We start from the raw sequence: 10507 nt of genomic DNA, 5'->3' as shown, positions 1-10507 counted from the left end.
AATCCGGGTGCCCGCGGACACCAGTTTGGAGACCCTTGGATTACATCATAAGCAAACATTTGTTTATGTTTCTAAAAACGGTGTTAAAAACCACATTTTGTTCCACTTTCAAGAATGAAATCTTCTGAGAATAAACCCAAGAGATGTTTGGGTTAACAAACACGGAGTTCGGGTTATATTTAGCCCAACATCTGGCTAACTTCCGGGAAAGTCGGAGATCGTGAGATTCTAGAGTCATCATCATCAGATCCTCCCTTCTTCTCCTTCTTCTCTCTTTTATTACTCAAGGACGCACATTGGCAACATGGGAAATTATTTGGCAGAAACACACAATGTGTCAAAAATTATTATCTACATGTGTTTTAAATCAGGGCTCTCAAACTCAATTGAGGCTAGGGTCGGGCGAGGTGGGACCAAATGGCTTTTCCGCAAAAACTGATAGCAACATTCCGCAGTTCTTAAAGGGACAGTGTTTTATATTGGTCCACTAGGTGGCACTGTCATGTGTAGAGCGACTGAAAATGAGTCAGAGACTACGAAATACGGAGACTTGAAAGTCAGCAAAAAGCAAACTTTTTACCCGGGCTTTCTCAAAGAAAGACAAAAAAGAAGGGAAAATGGAATAAAAAAGGGAGGAAGAATGCAGGCAAAAAAGGAAAAGAGAATAAAAAGAAAAGGAGGGGGGGAAAGAAAGAAAAACATGGAAAATGGAGAAAAAGACAGAAAAGGGAAGGAAAGAAAAGGATTTGAAGAAAAAACAACAAAAAGGATTTCTCTCTCTCTCTCTCTCTCTCTCTCTCTCTCTGTCTCTCTCTCTCTCTCTTTCACTTTCTTTCTTTCCATCTCTCTCTCTCTCTCTCTCTCTCTCTCTCTCGCTTTCTCTCCTTCTTTTACTCTTTCCCTTTTCCCCTTCCCTTTCTTTCTCTTCATCCCTTTATTTCTCCCGCTACCTTGCTCTCTTTCTTGGTCTTTATGTCTCTCTCTCTCTCTCTCTCTCTCTCTCTCTCTCTCTCTCTCTCTCTCTCTCTCTCTCTCTTTCTCTCTCTAGCTCTCTTTCTCTCTCTCTCTCTTTCTCTCTCTCTTTCTCTCTCTCTTTCTCTCTCTCTTTCTCTCTCTCTCTCTCTCTCTTGCTTCCTCTTTCTTTCCCTCCATCTCTCTCTCTCTCACATTCTCTTACTCTTTCTCTTTTTTCTCCTTCCATTTCACTCTTTTCATCCCTTTTTTTCTCTCACAACTTCACTCCCTTTCTTTGTCTTTTTTGTTTCTCTTTCTCTCTCTCTCTCTCTCTCTCTCTCTCTCTCTCTCTCTTCATTCTCTCCATCTCTCTCTCTCGCTTTCTCTTACTCTCTCCTTTATTTCCCTTCCCTTTCTCTCTCTTCTTTGCTCTCTTTCTTTGTCTCTCTCTCTCTCTCTTTCTCTTTCCTTATCTCCATCTCTCTCTCTCTCTCTCTCTCTCTTGCTTTCTCTTACTCTTTCCCTTTTTCCCTTCCCTTTCCCTCTGTTTAACCCTTTTCCTTTCTCTCGCTACCTCACTCTCGTTCTGTCTTTTTTTTCTTTCTCTCTTTCCATATATCTGTCTTTTTTCTCCCTTCTTTCTACTTCCAATAATTAACCTGGTAAAAAATAGTAACAAAATGGCAAGTAGTACAAGAAAAGTTATTACTTTAAAAAATGATCTCAAACTGGGTGCCCTTTGCGCTAATATGTAGCAAAAAGTAGCTCTCAGTATGAAAAGGGTTGAGATCCGTGTTGTAATCCTTCACTACTTGCTGCTGTGAGCCATTATCCCCAATTGCATAACGCTGCAAGCAGAAACTGTCAGAGCCTGCTTTTGTCTAGCCTGGCGTCTATTTTTTGTCGTTCTGTCCACCCATGGGTGAATTGCACAAGCGTGACTGCGATCCATTACCCACAATTGTATATTGCTGGCTCCTTTTGCCATTCTGTCCACCTAAAAGTGAACTGCACTTGAGTGACCACAATCCATTATCCCGGATCACACATTGCTGTGAACAAGGAGAAGCATTACACACTTTTGATGGGACTGGTGGACTTTTTTTGCAGTTCTGTCCACCAAAAAGTGAACTGCACTTGAGTGACCATGATCCATTATCCCCGAAAGCATATTGCTGCAAGCGAGGGGCGGCAGATGGTATTTATCGGGCCTGGAGGCTGTGATTTTTTTGCCGTTATTTCAGCCTAAAGCAAACTGCATGGCACCAATCCATTACCCCTACTGCTGCTCCAAGCGGAGACTGGCAGAAGGCACTTTTGTCGATGTCCGTGTCGTTCTATCCAGCCTGAAACTGAATGCATGTACTGTATGTAGCCGCGACCCATTTCCCCTGGTCGACCAGCAAGGATTAGTTATGTTGGCTCTGGTGGCTCTTTTGTGCCATTCCGTCTTACAAGAATTGAACTGCGCTTGTATGGCCGTGATCCATTATCCCTGATTACATATTGCTGCGAGTGGGTACCAGCAGATGCCGAACCTTAAATGAAATGCACAGTCATGGCCGGGATCCGTTATCCCCGGTCAACTATTGCAGAGACCAGGAACCGGCAGGGTGCATTTTTGTCGAGCCCAGCAGCTCTTTCTCGTCGTTTTTTTCCACCTAAAAGTGAACTGCAGTCTTAGGGCAGCGATCCCTTATCCCTGATCGTACAATGTTCCAAGCGGGGACCAGCAGAGCGCACTTTTGTCTGGCCTGAAGGCTCTTCATCGGCTACTGTGTTTCCACTTAAAATGAACTGCACTCATCCATGCGTGATCCATTATCCCAAATCCAATATTGCTATGAGCAGGTAAACAGCATGAGGCTGTTTTAATGGGAGGCGTGCTTTTCTGGCCGAACTAAAATCAGACGCACGGTTTTGGCTGTGATCCATTATCCCCGATTGCATATTGCTGAAAGCACACTTTTGGCTGGCTTGTCGACCCTTTTTTACCGTTATATACGCCTAAAATGAACTGCCTTTGTGTGGCCGAGATCAACTATTCCCAATCAATCCCAAATTATTGCAACCGGGGACGAGCTGAAGGCACTGTTGCCAGGAGGCGTGCTGTTCTACCCCGCTTAAAGTGAAATGCACTCGTTTGGCCGGGAGACATTATCCCCAATCGACTATTACCGAGAGCAGGCGCAGAGCAAATGTGTGTCATGTGCGGCGGCTCTTTTTTCATTCTTTCCGCCTGAAATGAAAAGCACCCATCTGGCGTAGTTCCATTATCCCCGGTCAACTGTATCTATAGGGCGGGGGCTAGTTTAGTGGCTTTTTGTATATGGCTAGTGGTTCTGGGGCCGATTAACCACGATAAACGAGGGATTACTGTATTTCACGATGCCTTTTATGATGTACAGACACTGTAAATCACAGGTGTCAAACAGGCGGCCCGCGGGGCAGATCAGGCCCGCTAAGGGATTGAATCCGGCCCGCGAGACAACACTCAGAGAAGCGCAAGATAAAAACAAGCTGCTGGTTGAAATATGTCCACTTGATGTTGTCAAAGCTAGGTGCCTTGAACAAAGACACTGTACTTGTATTTATTTCTCTCTCTCTGTCTCTCTCTCTCTCACACTCTCTCTATTCCACCCCTTTTCTCCCACTCTCTGTCTTTGTCTCATTCACTCTCCGTGTCTCTCTTTTTATTTTCCTTTTTTGCTCTTTGTCTCTTTCTCTTTCTGTGTCTTTTTAACTTCTTTTGCTCTAACTTCCTTTTTTCCTTTTCTCTCTTTTCTCTTTCTCTCCTCCGACCCTTCGCGCTTTCTTTTCTCTTTTCTCTCCTTCTGTCTTTCTATTTCTCTTTGGATTTCTTTCTTCCTCTCCGTTTCTTTCCCCCTCTCTCTCTTACAACTTCTCATTTTATCTCTTTTGTTTCACACGCTCTCTCCCTCTCTCTCTTTCTTTGTCCCGCCCTCTCTCTCCTTTTCTCTCCCTCTTTCTCTTATTTCTTTATCCCTCTTTTCCTTTCTCTTTAATCTACTACTCCGGCCCCCGACAGAATTTTTGTTCTATCGTGTGGCCCCCGAGTTAAAATGAGTTTGACACCCCTGCCCTGGAAGATGGCATTGCTTTAATCGCCCCGTTATTCTTAATGGTCTCCTCGAAGGTAACGATATATGTGCCTTCCTCATATTTCTTGATAATCACAAGCTTTGTTTCCATGGTTACCATCTCTTCCTTTAGCATCATTGTAAGTCTCGGGACCCAAAGCTAATGACAGAATCTTTGTTCTACGGTGTGGCCCCCGAGTTAAAACGAGTCGGACACCCCTGCTGTAAAGTCATACCCGTCCTCATTTCCCGGGGGTGGGGGGGGGCTCGCCTAGCACGTATTAGCACACAATAGTGTAACTTTCTTCTAGTTATTTTTAAAAACCATACGAGCAGCAGCAAGACGCTCCCGCGGAGACGTCCGTGTTTGCCTTGGTTATTTGCGTTGCCGACAGCCTGAAAAATGATCCGCTTATTTAAATGGCGTGACCCGGAAGCCTTCAGGCATGGCTTTGTACTAAAACCGGGAGCAAATATTACATTTCTGTATTCAAATTGAGTTTTTAATGGCTGTACATTTACGATTACTTAGATACTTTATTCTTACGAGTCTACTTCAGCGAGTACTTTTGTTTATAATCAAATGTCAAGGAGACCCCTGAGATATGACATTTATCCATTAGGGTAGGGTTACTTTAACTGGATTACTTTCAATGACTTTTGGATGACTCCAATACCAAATATGCTAATAAAAGACAAAAGAAACTAAATATGAATCAAATGATGACTCACAACACGCGGTAAGCTTTCTCTCCTGGCTTTGATTTCTTTGATCTCCGGCAAAACCAGGGTTGCGTAGGGTTACTTTAACTGGATTACTTTCAATGACTTTTGGATGACTCCAATACCAAATATGCTAATAAAAGACAAAAGAAACTGAATAGGAATAAAATGATGACTCACAACACGCGGTAAGCTTTCTCTCCTGGCTTTGATTTCTTTGATCTCCGGCAAAACCAGGGTTGGGTAGGGTTACTTTAACTGGATTACTTTCAATGACTTTTGGATGACTCCAATACCAAATATGCTAATAAAAGACAAAATAAACTAAATATGAATCAAATGATGACTCACAACACGCGGTAAGCTTTCTCTCCTGGCTTTGATTTCTTTGATCTCCGGCAAAACCAGGGTTGGGTAGGGTTACTTTAACTGGATTACTTTCAATTGCTTTTGGATGACTCCAATACCAAATATGCTAATAAAAGACAAATTAAACTAAATAGGAATCAAATGATGACTCACAACACGTGGTAAGCTTTCTCTCCTGGCTTTAATTTCGTTTAATCTCCGGCAAAACCAAAGTTGGGTAGGGTTACTTTAACTGGATTACTTTCAATTACTTTTGGATTACTCCAATATCAAAAATGCTAATAAAAGACAAAAGAAACTAAATAGGAATAAAATGATGACTCACAACACGCGGTAAGCTTTCTCTCCTGGCTTTGATCTCCGGCAAAACGAACATCAAATGCCACAGAAACAAAATGAAAATAAATCCAAACAGCTTGCTAACATCATTTTTGCCGTTCCGTGTATTCCGTTACTCCCCAAGCCTGCACAAAATTTTGTAATTTTATTCCTATTTAGTTTATTTTGTCTTTTATTAGCACATTTGGTATTGGAGTCATCCAAAAGTCATTGAAAGTAATCCAGTTAAAGTAACCCTACCCAACCCTGAAAATGACAATGGTATATAGTGAGTCCTATCTATGTGTTTGGTAATAGAATAGAATAGAATATACCTTTATTGTCATTGTTACAAAATGGGTTAACATATTGTGACAACGAAATTGGGCGCCAACAGCTGATTGGCTGTCACTCTCTTTTTAAACCCCCAGCTTCCTCTTGGAAGCCGTCAGATCGTTATGCAAACTGTTGCCTTCAGCTCAGTAAGCCTTTTAGTCCGACTCCGTTTCTGCCCTGCTTTTTTCCGCCCGATCCTCGTTGCCGACCTGTTCCCGGACCTGACTACGCCCCGTTTTGCCTGCCTGTTACCTGTTTTGCCCCGTTACCTGCCTGCCTCCTGCTTTCGACCTCGCTTACGAACTCGACACCGCCTTTGAGCTCCAGTCCCGGCCAACGACTTGCTATTCCCGCCTGTCTCCGATCATCCTCGCCAGACACGGAAGCGCCGCTTTCGCACCGCTCGCTCCTTTTGTCCGTCAGCCATCGGATCGTGGAAGCAAGCTTTACTCTCCCTCTTTTCTCAATAAAAACTGAGAAAACGAGCGCTATTGGGTCCTGTGTCCGTTTCTGGTCTGTGACAACATATGCATATGACTAAATGCTCAACTGGGGTTAATGGATCTCAGCCGCACGGATACTGTTCATTTCAGGTCAAAAGAACAGGAAAAAAGAGCGGCCATGCATGACACAAACTTCCTCTCCCCATCTCTCAGAAATAATCCACGCGGGATAATGGATCATGTCCAAAAGAGTGCAGTTCATTTTAGTGTCACTCTTCAGTCGCCCAAAGCATAAAGAAATTGCACTCTGCCTGCCTTTGCTCTCAGAAATAGTCGATTTGGGAAAATCGATTGCGACCATTTCATTTTGGCAGGCCAGAACGACACGCCTCCTGACAAAAGTGCCTTCTGTGTCACGGTTGCCATGGCGCCCAATTGGTCCCGCCCATGTGGCGCCGGCTGCAGCTTGTTGATTGGCTTCCTGTCAGGTTTTCAATGTAAATCTCTTGAATTTCTGTCTCAAGGTAATAAGCTTGTTTTTATATTACTAAATATAAAAACAATGTTTCTCATACAAACACACACATAAGGTAACGTTTCAACAATGAGTGTAATTTAATCTCTTGTACTTTTATCAATCTTGTATTCTTTTATTTTGAAATCGTGTTCTTGTCTGTACTCAACTTCGTTCTACTTCGACCTTGACTTCAAAATAGCGCATTTAGGACACAACGTCAGGGAATCCTTGTATTTTGACCTTCATGCACTGTCACTTTGACTTAAGTCGCTTCTTAATTAGCAATTTCGAGCCCTGATTTTTGTGCGCTGGCTCGATTTTCTTGTGCGCTGAGAATGTGCGAGCAGTGCGCCATTGCGCACGCGCGCAGTTTAGAGGGAACACTGATCCCAGCGGTTCGGGTTTTACGGCACCGTGGGGTCCTGTCACCTTTAAGCCGGGATGATAACGTGGAAACGGGAGCGATTGTCCGAAAGCAGACGCATGAAGAATGAATTGGAACGGGCCCAAACGAGTTAAAGGTCGCCCGTTGCGTTGTTTTTCCTCCCGGCCCGAAAAAAATGCACGCTCTAGAACAACTTATGGCTCGGGAGCCAAATATGACTCTTTTGATGACGGCATCTGGCTCTCTGAAAATTTCTGAACGAAACAAATCAATCAATAATTTTACTAATAATGTTGCTTTAGCAAAATAAATAATAATAATAATAAAGTCAGAAAAAACATCTCATCTCATCTCATCTCATTAGCCGTACCGCTTATCCTCAGTAGGGTCGCGGGGGGCTGGAGCCCATCCCAGCCATCATCGGGCAGTGGGCAGGGGACACCCTGAACTGGTTGCCAGCCAATCGCAGGGCACACGGGGACAGACAACTCGCTCACTCATTCACACCTAAGGACAATTTTGGACCGGCCACCTGAAATGCATGTTTTTGGAATGTGGGAGGAAACCAGAGTGCCCGGAGGAAACCCACGCAAGCACGGGGAGAACATACAAACTCCGCACAGAAAGTCTGGAGCTGGATTTGAACCCACGACAGTTTCCCATGACATGAACTGTGCCGCACAAGCGCTAACCACTGCGCCGCCGTGCTGCCCCTTTAAGTCATTCTGTGCACAATTTTACATCATATTTGGTCGTGTAGGGATGAAAGAAGCAAAAACAACCCGAAGAGCCGTTTCTCATTAGTGAGCCGAGCCGAAGAAGCCGGTTCTCGAAAAACTCTACCGACTTTACTCAACTTCGTTCTATGTTCAACGTAAGGGGAACTTGTGTAACATGTCAAAAATAAATAAATAGATACACACATTTTAATTTATATATATTTTCACCTGAAACTTTTCGTTCAGGCACGCAGCTTAGAGCCAATCTGTTCTCCGGGTCCGCTACCCGGAAAGTCTGATTTTAATGGATAATTATAAATAATTGTTCGTTTTTGTTATGAACTTACAATGTTGTTCAAAATAAATTCTGTCTTATGATACTATAAACTCGTTGATTTTTCTCTTCCATTTAGCTGTTTTTGGTATTAAAATATACATATGGCTCTCCTAGGATTAGATTTTAAATTTATTTCGGCTCTTTCAGCAAAAAAGGTTGTTTCCAAAAAATGTGGGCTGCGCCGATAAAGGATGTGCTTAAAGAAGTGATAATGTAGCAAATTGTTTCAATTTCTTATGATTTCTTTTCCCCTTCTGATGTAGGATACTTAGAGCTTTTGATTAAACTTGACGACTTTGTTTATTTTGGATAGAAATTAACGGTATTTTTTTCACAATTAAAGAAAAAATATGTCAATTTTGGTTTAGTGCACAGGTGTCAAACAGGCGGCCCGCGGGGCAGATCAGGCCGGGTAAGGGATTGAATCCGGCCCGCGAGACAACAACCAGAGAAGCGCAAGAGAAAAACAGGCTGCAGGTTGAAATATGTCAACTTGATGTTGCCAAGCCAGCTGCCTCGAATAAAGACGCTGTAGTTCTCTCTCTCTCTCTCTCTCTCTCTCTCTCTCTCTCTCTCTCTCTCTCTCTCTCTCTCTCTCTCTCTCTCTTCTCTTCCAGCCCTTTTCTACCACTCTCTGTCTCTTTCACTCTCCGTGTCTCTCTTTTTCTTTTCCTTTGTTGCTCTTGGTCTCTTTCTCTCTCTGTGTCTTTTTAACTTATTTTGCTCAAACTTCCTTTTTTTCTTTTCTCTCTTTTCTCTTTCTCTCTTCCTACCCTTTGTGCTTTCTTTTCTCTATTCTCTCCTTCTGTCTTTCTATTTCTCTCTGGATTTCTTTCTTCCTCTCCCTTTCTTTCCTTCTCTCTCATGACTTCTCTTTTTATCTATTTTGTTTCTCACGCTCTCTCTCTATCTATCTCTCTCTCTCACCCCTTTTCTCCCACTCTCTGTCTCTTTCACTCTCCATGTCTCTCTTTTTCTCTTCCTTTGTTGCTCTTTGTCTCTTTCTCTCTCTGTGTCTTTTTAACTTATTTTGCTCTAACTTCCTTTTTTCTTTTCTCTCTTTTCTCTTTCTCTCTTAGTACCCTTCGTGCTTTCTTTTCTCTTTTCTCTCCTTCTGTCTTTCTATTTCTCTTTGGATTTCTTTCTTCCTCTCCCTTTCTTTCCTTCTCTCTCATGACTTCTCTTTTTATCTCTTTTTTTTCTCACGGTCTCTCCCTCTCTCTCTCTTTCTCTTTCTTTGTCCTGCCCTCTCTCCTTTTCCCTCCCTCTTTCTCTTATTTCTTCATCTCTCTTTTTCTCCGACAAATGTTTGTTCTATCGTTGTGAATTAAAATGAGTTTGACACCCCTGGTTTAGTTTATATCAGGGGTCTTCAACCTTTTCCAAACTGAGAGCTACTTCTTGTTCCTATTTACCGGAAAGGGCCCCCAGTTTGATTCAATTTCAAAAATAGCAACTTAGCTAGATGGCTTGCTAAAGAGCTAAAAAAAAGGTTGCTTTATAGTTAGCTAGAAACAGGTACAAAACTAAGAGTGAGCTAGATAGATAGCTAAAAGAGTAAAAAGCCATCTAAATACCCGGATAGAAAGCTAAAACAAAGCTAGTTAGCTATCAGAGAAGAAGACCAAAATTTAGCTTGATAACTAGCAAAAAAAGATAACATGTTAGCTAGATAGCATGCAAAAAAATAAAAAGCTAGCTATATAGCTAAAAAGGTTGAACGATAGCTCGCTACGAAGCTAAAAAGGTAGCAAGATAGCTAGCTAAAAGAGTGAAAAGCCATCTAAATAGTCAGACCGAAAGCTAAAACAAAGCTTCTTAGCTAGCAAATAAATGACCAGAATTTAGTTTGATCACTAGCAAAAAAGGTAAAATGTTTGCTAGATAGCATGCAAAAATAAAATAAAAAGCTGACTATATAGCTTGCTAAATAGCTAAAAGGGTTGTGGGATAGCTAGCTACAAAGCTAAACATGTAGCAAGATAGCTAGTTAAAAGAGTAAAAATCCATCCAAATAGCCAGATAGAAAGCTAAACCAAAACTAGTTAGCTAGCAGAGAAGACCTAAATTTAGCTTGATAACTACCAAAAAAGATAAAATGTTAGCTAGTTAGCATGCAAAAAAATAATAAAAAGCTACCTATATAATTTGCTATGTAGCTAAAAAGGGTTGCCGATAGCTAGCTATGGAGCTAAAAAGGTAGCAAGATAGCTGGTTAAAAGAGTAAAAAGCTATCTAAATAACCAGATAGAAAGCTAAAACAAAGCTAGTTAGCTATCAGAGAAAAAGACCAAAATTTAGCTTG

The sequence above is a fragment of the Urocampus carinirostris genome, chromosome 16, assembly GCF_059441175.1.
Source record: "Urocampus carinirostris isolate Australia breed hairy pipefish chromosome 16, RoL_Ucar_1.0, whole genome shotgun sequence".
Taxonomy (NCBI): domain Eukaryota; kingdom Metazoa; phylum Chordata; class Actinopteri; order Syngnathiformes; family Syngnathidae; genus Urocampus; species Urocampus carinirostris.
Note: the sequence above shows the minus strand (reverse complement) of the source record.